General features: G+C 39.8%; 1 protein-coding gene across 1 annotated transcript in view; it reads left to right on the top strand.

Annotated features, from left to right (window-relative positions):
- Positions 1 to 12,378, top strand: part of LOC107048862 (SAM and SH3 domain-containing protein 1) — a 233,541-nt gene that overhangs the window by 181,640 nt on the left and 39,523 nt on the right. The window lies entirely within an intron of this gene.

The following is a 12,378-nucleotide window of genomic DNA, read 5'->3' as shown; positions in this document are numbered from 1 at the left end:
AAAACGGTTTCTCAGTTTTCACTTTTTCCACATACTTTTGACAGTTCTGACAAGCCCGGCGCTTAAATAGTTGGAATCAATGTTCATCCGGCTAAAAAATTCGATTTTGGCGAAAGTCGACCTTCCCCGGGAAAACCCGAACATCTTTCGGAAGAATCGATTGGCTGTGTACGTCCAATCAGAACCAAATCCTCGACTCGGGTACTTTTATAGAACGGTATAGGATAATTTCTATCAAAAATTTCTCTCCGTGTAAGTGGGAAATCTAAAGTCGCATGTTCGCTGTCACCTGCTTATTCCATCGACTACTTGTACTGCTGTCCAAGCAGCAATTTCGATAACGAAGTTTCTAGTTGGCAAGGACGATAGATTCATTCGGTCCATTCGTTCCGCGATATGATATATCCGATCTATCTGGCGGCAATTGTAGTACCACTCCAATTCTCTGGTGTCTGGATTCCTCAGCAAATGCTTTACGTTTTTGATGACAATAGTCGAGACAAATAGGCAACATCAGACTGTGAATCGTCTCCGGGTATTGGGGGTCATTGAACTGAAAATGTCGGTATGCAGTTGAACAATATCAGGGTCTCATCAACCGGCCAATCTCTTGTTTGGTAAGCGGACGGTCACATTAAACAATACCCTCCATGCAAATGGTGCACGTTTAATTGCACCCTATTTAGCATATTCTCCGTCCTGCACTGACGATATCACCATTGATCGATCAACAGACACCATTCTTCTGTCACGCTCTTGCGTTCGGTGGAAAGTTTTTTGAAATTTTTGTTTTTCGAAGGTGTATCGTTTCACGTGGAATTATAAGTGTTGAGCACTTCGAAATTGTTGATAATTTTGGTATCAATGTTAATACCTACGTGAGGATTGCTTGGAGCACGTGAGTAACAACTCATTTCAATCCTGACCTACCGATCTCAATCCATACTAAACCTACCTACACTGGAGAAAAACAAACACATTGTTAAACAACTCTCAGTGTAGGAAATAACAATTGGTAGGTACACTTGTACTACGTCTCAGCCTTGAAACAACTCTTTGACCAAATTTGAAGAAGTCCTGATCACCTATCGAAACAGGAATTTGCAATTTCCAAAATGTTTGCAAATCCGATCAAAATTCCCTTCAACTCGAAGAAAGCTCAGTCTCCGCTTCCGCATTGTCCATAATCTTCTTCCCATTCTTCCTAGACGCTCAGTTGCACTCAAAGGGAGACACAAAGTGTCTATCATTCGCGCCTACCCAGTTGAGTTAGATCTCAATCCATACTAAACCTACCTACACTGGAGAAAAACAAACACGTTGTTAAACAACTCTCAGTGTAGGAAATAACAATTGGTAGGTACACTTGTACTACGTCTCAGCCTTGAAACAACTCTTTGACCAAATTTGAAGAAGTCCTGATCACCTATCGAAACAGGAATTTTCAATATCCAAAATGTTCGCACATCCTATCACAATTCCCTTCAACTCGAAGAAAGCTCAGTCTCCGCTTCCGCATTGTCCATAATCTTCTTCCCATTCTTCCTAGACGCTCAGTTGCACTCAAAGGGAGACACAAAGTGTCTATCATTCGCGCCTACCCAGTTGAGTTAGATCTCAATCCATACTAAACCTACCTACACTGGAGAAAAACAAACACGTTGTTAAACAACTCTCAGTGTAGGAAATAACAATTGGTAGGTACACTTGTACTACGTCTCAGCCTTGAAACAACTCTTTGACCAAATTTGAAGAAGTCCTGATCACCTATCGAAACAGGAATTTGCAATTTCCAAAATGTTCGCACATCCTATCAAAATTCCCTTCAACTCGAAGAAAGCTCAGTCTCCGCTTCCGCATTGTCCATAATCTTCTTCCCATTCTTCCTAGACGCTCAGTTGCACTCAAAGGGAGACACAAAGTGTCTATCATTCGCGCCTACCCAGTTACCCAAGTGGTACACAGAAATGCACGCGTGTAAACGTAAACCTTTTGGCTTAGGCGGAATGTACCTCGACTGAAAAAGGTTGACAGTATATGTTGGATAAAGAGTGCGACTGTGACGCAAAAAGTGGGGAGGCAGAGAAAAAACTCACACAACAAGAACATGAGAGAGAGCTATCGTTCTTGGCGGGTTGTCATGGCAACGTGCGTGCAGCTACCACCACTGTTGCAGAGGCGTGACAAATAGGGAAGAATAGACAATGATGAAACTTCACCCCCTTCCTCTGATGTGTCGAGGTGCTCTTGACGAGAGACATTCAGCCCGGAAGTGGGCCCGCCCGTGCATGACACCGCGACGGCTTTGCACACCTTCACATGACCCAGTACACGTTTTTTTAAACAGCTTTATAGCTTTTGGCGAATAACCTCGGGCCAGTGTAAACTACTAACTCCTTCCTTCCCATTGTTTCTGAGTTATAAATATTTATGTATCGTTATGAATATTGAAGAATTTTATTGACAATATCTCATTGAGTGTCTTGCTTGCTTCTCAAATTGCCGGAAAATGCTATGTTGGCCAGAATGGATCAAAAAATTTACAAGACGGATTATCTTTTAGATCATTTCCAACGAAATGCCCTCTAGCCTCAAATCTACTCTTAATTACTAACGCTTTCCTTCCTATTGTTTCAAAGTAGTAAATGTTTATGGATCGTTATGAATGTTGAAGAATTTCATTGACAATATCTCATTGAGTGTTTCGCTTCCTTCTCAAATTACCGTAAAATGCTCTTGGGCAGAATGGATCAAATATTTACAAAACGGATTATCTTTTAGATAATTTTTAACGAAATGATCTCTCAGCTTAAAAATCCACCATTTGTTTATGAAAAAAGGACTGTCGTCTGGAAGAACTTTTAACCGTTGACGGGGAAGAAAGAAAAGAAATTTCAAAAGCACATTACAACTTCTTCAAGAAGGTAACCGTTGAGCTGGGTGAAAGGTCCTCAGGCGATCGTCGTGTTTAATAACTTTTTAAGGGGAATATTGTGCTTTCATTTACCCGCTTTCCTGAAAAATGGCCCGCTTTCACTGGAAAGAGGGAGGAAGAGAAAATTACGGTGAGGGATCACCTGGTGGTCAGAAGTAAATTGCTCGACGCATTAATTCTGAGGGGATAAATACAGCTTCACTGCCATGAAATTGATTGAGAGATTGGCACAGTTTTTTGGACGGGATTCATCACTCGGGTTCGAATCCCGGGTGATGAAATTCGTCCACTCCAGATTTTCCTCACATCCCGAAATAATTCGAAATAAGTTTATAGGGGAGGGAACGGCAGAATGGATCAGGCGGGTAAAACGGACGGCAGGGCAAAATGGACCCCTGACGTAAAAGTAATAATTTTTATTGGAAAAATTCATTCGTTCCATTTGCCCACCTCCGTTGACAATGAGCTATCACAAAGAATGAATCGGGGAAAGAGTATGGGTCACATTGTGAAATTAGAATTGTGGGATTGCAGGATGTAGTGTATGAAGTATTGACAACTAGAACTTCTCTCCGTTGTTTTACGGAAAAAAGTCACTTGAAACAATAAGTGAACAAATTTCTGAAACAAATTTCAGGAAATCCTGTCACTGAAAAATCAAATATTCCATTGATTTTCTGTTCAAATGATCTGGAAATCAATAAAATATTCGATTTTTCAGTTAAATTATTCTGTGAAAATCCAGAAAAATCAGGAAAATTCAGGGAAAAATTGAAAATTCATGTCATTTTGTTTCTGAATATTCACGTTTCACTGAAAACTCATGAATTTCCGTGAATCCAATTCAACGTCACTCTCATGGGATTTACTATAATACCTTCCATGAAATTTCAAAAATTTCTAACAGTGCAGTCTCGATTGCATTTAACGAATTCCTCATCGAAGAAGCAAAAGGAAAAAATAATCATGCATTCAGCCGCGGATGGTATCCACAAAACATTCTGAAATGAGTATTGATCTTGCAACATTCAGATTATTAACCCAGAGCTCTGAAGCTTCGGATTCCATGTTCCAATCATCATGTGTATTTCGGGAGACATAAATGATTGTCAACATTTCAATATTCGAACGAAGAAGCTCTGTCAGAAAATCAGTGATAAAAAAGGCTCCTCGGGTTCGTAGTAGGTTAATTTCACAGAGTCGGCCATCTCTCTCCGAATCAATACGACGAATTCTCCGATAATTGTGCGATTCACTCCGGAATAAGCGCAAAAATTCTCGGAACAAATGAGAAAATTCATCTCATAAACCTAAATTACTGGGAAAAGCAGAGAGCCTCGAATAACTCAATTCAAATGAACTTTTTTCTCCTCTAATATAGGGAGCGAGTGGAAAACATGGATAGTAATTTTGCTGAGAGCAATAGGAGAATAAAAAAATACTTCTTCCCGCTCGTGGATGCATTTTAGGAGAAACAAGAAGGAAAAGGAAAAAAAACTGGAAGCCGGAGCTCGAATACCTGAAATTGGATAATTTTTCGCATTTTCTGTCGCAACGGTGTATATAAACGTGGTTGTGGCAAGAAAAAGCTGTCGCGGCAAACAAGCCAGAGGATGAGAAAGGAAAAACGTTAAAAGGTTGGGGAAAAAAAATATCACAAGAGGAGGCGTATCGAAGCGAGAGTAAAAACATCGGACCGATACATGTGCAGACGTACACCAGCGTGGTTCGAAATTGATGGGGGTGGGAAAATATCGTAGATGGTGTTGGCTGGTTATGTAACAAAGTTTGGCGCCGTATATGCTTTGGTGGTGCTGCATTGCCGCTTTTATCCGTTCATGCATATCACTTATTCTTTTTGATACTGCGTTGAATTCTTATTGAAGGTTTTAGGGGAGTACGTTTTTTATGATGAAACATGTTGCGAGGCGTGTGAAACTGTTTCATGGGTTGGGGAGAATTCCGCAATTCTCATTTTCGTGAGAAGGCCCGGTAAACCGCGATTCTCGCCTTCGGCTCGGCCTACAAAGCCACATTCGTCAGAAAATACTTTGTGGACCTTGTGATGAAAATAACTATTTACTTCGATCATTGAAGTTTTGAAGTTCATTACGTCCGGACAACTTCGCCGACAGTTTTAATTGATTTTTTTGCGGCCGAATGGAAGCATTGCATTCGCCGAATCCGAAATTTTCAATTTTTGCAGGGAAGGTTGAGAGAAATACTCGATGCATTTTGAAGCTCGAGGGGTATTTGGAGTATTTCCTCCATCGGAATTTTGGTCACTGGAGGGCAGCATTTGATGTCAATGTGGTACAACCTACACTTTCGCATTTCAATTATTTTGTTTATTCTCCCTTAGCAACGTGCCGGGGTTTTACTAAATTTTACAGATATAAAACCGTGAAGGTTCACGGAGAGAAATATTCAAGAAAAATTACGGAACATTTCACGTAATCCGCAAGCGAGAATCGTTTTCAGTGAATTTCTATAGGAATATAAGAGAATAAATCTGAAGCGTTCAGTAAATTTTCGGGTCTGTCACCGAAAACATACGAAAAAGTCACGTAATTTTTCTGGAAGTTTTAAAATCGAACAGAAACTTCAAGACTTATTATGCCTCAGAACATGAAAATTCTTGGATGTTTAAGGATTTTTACGAAAAGTTCCGGAAAAATTACGGAACGTGTTGTTAAAATTTCCTCCTCACGGTGACTCATGGCTAGCCGTGAGGCGTCGGACGAATGAGTAATTTTTACGGAACAGATCGTAAAATTTACGTGACAATTGACACTTTTTATTGAATTTTACGTCGCTCCCAGATTACGTTTCGAAACGTAATTTTTACGTCTTTTTTCTGGTAATTTTTATTGAATATTTCTCTCCGTGTTGTATCACGTGACATCAAATGCGGCCCTCCTATTGGCCGAGATTCCCACAGGGAAAATACACGGGTGAAAAAATTTCCTCTTGCTCTGGGGAATAGTTCTTTTAATTTTGCTTATTTCTTTCAGTGAATTAATCACGAATTACCCTTGCAAATCTAATTCAGTGTAAAAATGCCGTTTTTATCCGTTCATGCACTTCCCAGATTATTTTTTTTGATACTTCGCTGCATTCTCATTGACGGTTTTAGGGGAACACCGTTTTTTCCGCTGAAACATGTTGCGAGGCACATTAAACCGTTTCAGGGATCCGAGAGAATTTCACAATTCTCATGGCTTTTCACTCCAATTATTGAACTTCTGAACTTCATTTCGTTCGGCAAGTTTTCCCGATAATTTTAATTGATTTTTTTTTATTATCGGGGGAAAAAATCTCCGTCTCTTTCCTCCGGTGAATAGTTTTTCTAATTTTGCTGGTTTCTTTCGCTCAATAAATCATACATTACCCTTGGAAATCGGATTCAGTCGAAAAATCGTACATCTTAATTTCAAACTTTTCTCATTTTCCTCGAATTCTCATACCTAAAACAATTTCGTTGGCTGTTATTTTTCTCTCTCTCTCACTCCGGTGATGCGGCGTACCCTTGAATTCGTTGTCTGGCATCGCCCGTGCCATATATTCTTCCCGGATATCGAGGCCTCTGCGCATTCGACGAACTGAAAAGCAAGTTTATTTTTTTCCCCTACGATTCATTCGATTGAACATGACTTGTGGTTACAGCCAGCCAATATATTTTCGATATTACGCGAACGAAAATTCCGAACGTCCCTGGAGAGTCCTCTGTATTCTTCCCGGGCGCTCGCTCACTTTCATTTTTTTTTCGGTCGCCACTTTCGGGACGTTTTTCATCTTCTATCTCTCGCGCCGCTGTGGAATGCATCCTGCTATTAAAATTACTGTCGTAAAAACTATGGGAAAAATGCCGAAAAATTGGTCGGGGAATAGATGGTAGACGAGGACGATGTTTCTTCTGTCCCTTGTCTTTAGAAACATTTTTCTCATAGACATCTTATTATTCTGATTTCTGACTTGGATTTTTTTCATTCCTTCGTGTTTAAAAAAAAATTCCAACTTTCCAATAGAAACCAAACGAAACTTTTCCTTGGCGCAGTTTTTTTACAACATATTTCATTAGCGAAGTGATCAAACGGTTTAAGTCGATTTCAGATATTGGCCAGTTTTCAATGAATATCTCGAAATCTAAGGGAGATAGCAAAATTTTTCTCATAACCTTTTTAGTAGTATTCAATTCGCTCTACAAAAAAGGTTATTATGAAAATTTCATCATCTCCCTTAAATTCAGAAATATTTGTGGAGATTGAATTAACTTCAGCCGCTTGACCACTTCGTTACTGATTTGTTTTTATTTTTCAGAGGTTCTTTATCCTAGGCAAAAAATTGAGATCCTTCCATTCAAAGTTAAAAATGAAAATTGATTCCGGCACCTTCCACCACACACCCCAGAATGCCCCTCAATTATCCCTCAAAATTCATTCACACAGTCCAATAATTAAATTCTCGAATTTATTCAGCCATGCGTGTTTGCATACAAAGATCGCGTGCCTCCTCCGAAGAATGACCTCACCGACCCGATAACTCGTCACGTCAACAACGGGACGGGCCTCGCTCGCTCCTTCTCCTCATTTCCCTATATTCCCCCCCCCCCCCCTTTCCCTTTTCTNTATATCGTATGCGTAAACCCATCTGACGAGCTCCCAACAACTCGTTTCAATGCGATATCTCTCATACTCTGAGATAACATCTCCAGCGCTGCAACCGTGTGTTTAAATGCACATGTGTACGAGAGTGTCAGTTTTTCTCTTATTACATATACGAGTCATGAAAAAAAAATGAGAGAGTCGTATTTTGTGCACACAAAGGTAATAATCCGTATGAACATTAAACACTTACGTTGAAGGCAGATGTGTTCTGTGATATCTGCGTTGTTTAGTGGTTGTAGACGGCGTCCTTTTTTCATCAGCCACGCGATGAATTAATCTGTTTATGGTTTGTCATAAAAAGGCCTCCATGTAACGAGGAAAAACGAGCTGCAAGTAGTAAACAGATATTATCCCTTGGGGTTTTATATCTCCGAATGATTTATATCAGTGCGTCCACTAGTCGATACTCCTGGGATGCTTTCTCCTTTCAAACTCATAACGCCCCATTTATTTTTCCAAATACCCCATTTATTTTTCTACATCATGACTGAAATGAATACAACCAATCCACGATTCATAGAATCAACTTTTCAACGAAAAAAAAACGAAATAGAAGATCGAATATCCTCATACCTGGGCGATAATAGAATTGTAGCATCCGAATTACGTAACGTGTGAATATGTTAATTCACCCGCGAGCTGTATATATGAAGCTGTGAACGTGATCTGCACTCATGCGTTGGATTCCATTTTACCCTTCTCTCTTACACTGTTGTGTACGAAGCTCCCGCTAATTAGGGTACAACGGTATTGTCGCTGCTAATAAACGGATGCATGAAACGGTAATACACTATAGTGACGGGTCAGTCCGCAGGGTAGACTAACGGCGACTGCTATTATCCGTTAATGGATAGTGATGTCGTGGGTAACCCCAATTTATTCGATTATTTATGAGATTGATGATATCGACATTCCACCTGCTGAATTCACTCTGGCGGTTCATTTTGGGTCTTATGGTTCAACGATGCAGGAGTAAATCTTGATGGATGATTCAGGTAATCTCATGATGGGATGGGATTACCTGAATCGAAAAGGATGCCGTAAACGAATGGAAATTCAGGAAGAATTTCTTCGTAATCGCAGTCACACGCCTAATTTTAAAAAAGCTATCGTTTTGTCATGCTCAAATGAATTTATGATCATGAAAGTTTATAGAAATCCATAATACGGATGCTAAAATTCTGAATAGGTTGCTTCATTAAGACATCGTCCATGTAGACACATCATGCCAGGTCCACAGTTCGTGCCATCAGCAGCACCGCCTAATATTTGCCTGCAGAACCGGTCATCTCCTTTAATGACACAACCCAATCTCCCACATATTCTGTAGTCTATAATGCAGGCCTTAGTCCCGATAAACCTCTTGCACTGTTCGTCTGCATCCATGACCTTTCCAGGAAGATACCTCGGCAAAACCTTCTTCTGAATTGGATTGTTGTAGAGACAAACTGGATGTTGGCTGTTCAAATGAAAGCTTGATTAGAGTTTATTCATTAGAGCTTAAAATGAAGATGCACCAATTGTGTTAATCTTACTTGAGGAATGCCTGGAAATCCTTCAGAGTGCAGCTTGACCAGTCTGGAACTCTGTTCAGTGCAATGGTAGGATTCATAATGTGTCCACTCTCCATGGAACATTCTGTATTATCCAGTCCATCATGTTTGGCACCTAATCTGCAATAGTATATCAGACAGAATCATCAATGAAAAGGGAAGATCTCCATGACGAGAAACAGTTCAAGGGCACTCACAAATGACCAAGTTCGTGTGCAGCTGAGTGAGTGCCATCGAATCCACCCATATCTCTAACAAGCGACACTTTAGTAATTGATGCTCGATAGACTTTCCTCATATTGCACGCTCCTCCACTCCACGCGAGACCTGCAACGATCATCAACCGAATGCAAACGATTCCGTTATAAGAGACGATAATCAACTCTGTCATTTAGATTCTGTGAACTCACCCTCAATGCCAGATCTGCAGAAATTGGTCCCCTTATCGTATCGACACATATCATGCCTGCATATTGAAATAATCCAAGCAATGAGATATCGAATATTAAATTCAATAACGAAGCGGTGAACCGGTTCAAGGCGATTGCAACTATTGGTCAGTTTCCCGTAGATAAATCGAAATCCAAGACAGATAGCAAAATTTTCATCATAAATTCTTCTGTAGAGCGAATTGAGAGCTACAAAATAGGTATTCACAAAAATTTTCTCATCTCCCTTGGATTAGAAAATATTCAGCGAAAACTCCGTCAAGAGCTGAGTCGACGTGAATCGTTTTACCGCTTTCCTACGGAATTTTAATGAGTAATGACGAATAGAGTGTGAAATTAGATCTTACGAGGTCATTGTGACGAGTACATCATAGCTTTCATATGGGATGGGATGCTTATGCGCAAGCCAATAATCAGCACTTGCGAACAATGTGTCATCCGCGATCAGAGCGTTATCTGTGGCTTTATTCTGTGCTATGTATGTGAGGGCTTCATCGTCCTGGATCAATTTAATGACAATTTCTGTATAATGACGATCTATCTACCAATTCAACAACACTTCATATTTCTCCTCCTCTGGATTCTTATATTTTTTCAACTGTGACGCATCCACATAAGAAACGAGAGGTTTTGCTGTAACTAGTTGGAATGTGAATATAACCAACCTGACAGAGAACAATTCCTGCTATATTGAGTCTGTATTTGGGATTCTCCAAGCTTCTGTATTTCAAATCAACTCCGTTCCAGAATGCTATGATATAAGCAACTGCATCGTGAATAGTCCCACCCAGTTTCTTATAGAGATCGTTAGTCACAACGACTAAGACCTCAGGATATATAATATCAGGAATTGGAGGTGGTTGTACTGGAGGTGTAGCTGCCACTGCTAAAATGAGTCAGATAGTTCAGACAAGTGTAGATAGTTTGAGTTAATATAGTGTGAACTCAGCAATAGATTAATCAGGATGCAGTAAGGAAGATTATAGAACGTACGTGCTTCCAGATATTGAACTTTTCCGATTGCTGACGACCTTTTATAAACGATATGATAATGATGATCGTCTTGTTCGGCCTCGGAAATTTTGTCAACAGATCGCCGTTGCCTTCTGACTTCCTCAACCAGGCGCTCAGGAATTGGTGTGATGACCAAATTGTTCGATCCAACTGTTCCAATCTAAATGAGAAAGATTGCAAGATTGCAAGTCCCATGTCAACTGATAATCACCATTTCGTGCTGTACAAAACTTTAGTGGAATGGTCGAGGAATATCTCTGAATCTAGAGGAGATAGCGAAACTTTCGTAATTACCTTTTTTGTGGCTCTCGATATGCTCTAAAAAAAGTTTTTGACAAAAATTTCGCTATCTGTCTTAGGTTCCGAGATACTCCTTGAAAACTGACCAATAGTCAAAATCGACTTGAACCATTTTACCGCTTCGCTACTGAATTATGAATGACAAAGTGTATTGTAGAACTCACGATTCTTCGAGTATCCCTTCCCGTTCGGCTCACAACGACGACTGCAGCCTTCTTCAGATCTTCATAGTGTTCCAGCATTTTTATCACCTGTAATGATATTATGCAGATGCTGAAGAACATGTTTCAATTATTTCTAATAGGAAGATGTGAAAAATATTGACATTGAAGTATTTTGAGAAATAAGGACCGGAAGCTCTCTGCTCAAGAGAATATACGGGAGTGTCGTATCCCACGAGAATTCCATCCGTAGGTGACAGCCACAGTTCGATGTCTTCTCCGAACGCCTTCATGTGGACTCCAATCCCAGGTTCTGCTACCCTCCTCTGGAGTCTTGGCCAATGGATTGGGACAATCTCGTACTTTTGCACTGCAAAAATAGCATCCAAAAGTTGATTGTTTTCTGATCAGTTTCTCCCAACACCTACCATTTTCCTCGAGCGTCTGGAAGGCGCGAAGTCTTTCGTCCGGGGTCATTCGTTTATGAATCTGCAATCATCGAAATTCATGAGGGTGTCAACTACACTGAGAGAGAAACGACAAAGTTCTCAAACAAGTCTTACTTGTGCCAAGAAAATAGTTTTTTGAACATTATCAAAAAAGGATTTTTTGTGGCAAACATGCAGAGAGTGCGCCGGAATGAAAAATTTTTGTCGCTAAAATAGATTTAGTAGTTAAAAAAAAATTGCATTTTCTGTACACGCAAGAAATGTTATTTCTAGCATTACTCCTTCATTATTCGATAATCCCATACCTATTTTGCTCCCGAAAAATATTTGTTTTATGCACAATAAGGGATAGTAGTTTTTCATTTCGGCTGTCTAATAACTACCGACAAGAAATGAACCCATAAATGAAACAATAATAATGATATGATAGCAATCTTGTAACTTAGGGATAAAATATTTCTTGATAAATTTTCCTCTATATGAGATATTTTTATTCTGAAAAGGCACCGTCTGGTGTGAATTATCCGCTTCTTGAGCCAAATATCTTGTTGCTGTCGAAGGCAGAACAATTATTCATGTTTAAGACTTTCAAATTCGAACCAAACAAATTCTTTTTTGGCACTTTTTAACTAGCGATTTTGTTGGCCGAAACAAGACTTGTTTGACAACGTGTTTGTTTTTCTCTCAGTGTAGTTATCATTTAGTGCAGGCTTACCTCATGGGCTGCGTCTACTATTACACTGCAGAATATAACAAATCCCCAAATTAACATCATGAACTCTGTGAATTATTCAATTCCAATGAACGAAACCTCCTTTTCGAGGATTTTTCAAACATTGCATCAGAGACC

This window comes from Diachasma alloeum, unplaced genomic scaffold (genome assembly GCF_001412515.2).
Source record: "Diachasma alloeum isolate Michigan unplaced genomic scaffold, Dall2.0 Dall_scaffold_00198, whole genome shotgun sequence".
Taxonomy (NCBI): Eukaryota; Metazoa; Arthropoda; class Insecta; order Hymenoptera; family Braconidae; genus Diachasma; species Diachasma alloeum.
Note: the sequence above shows the minus strand (reverse complement) of the source record. Positions and strands in the feature narration are given on the sequence as shown.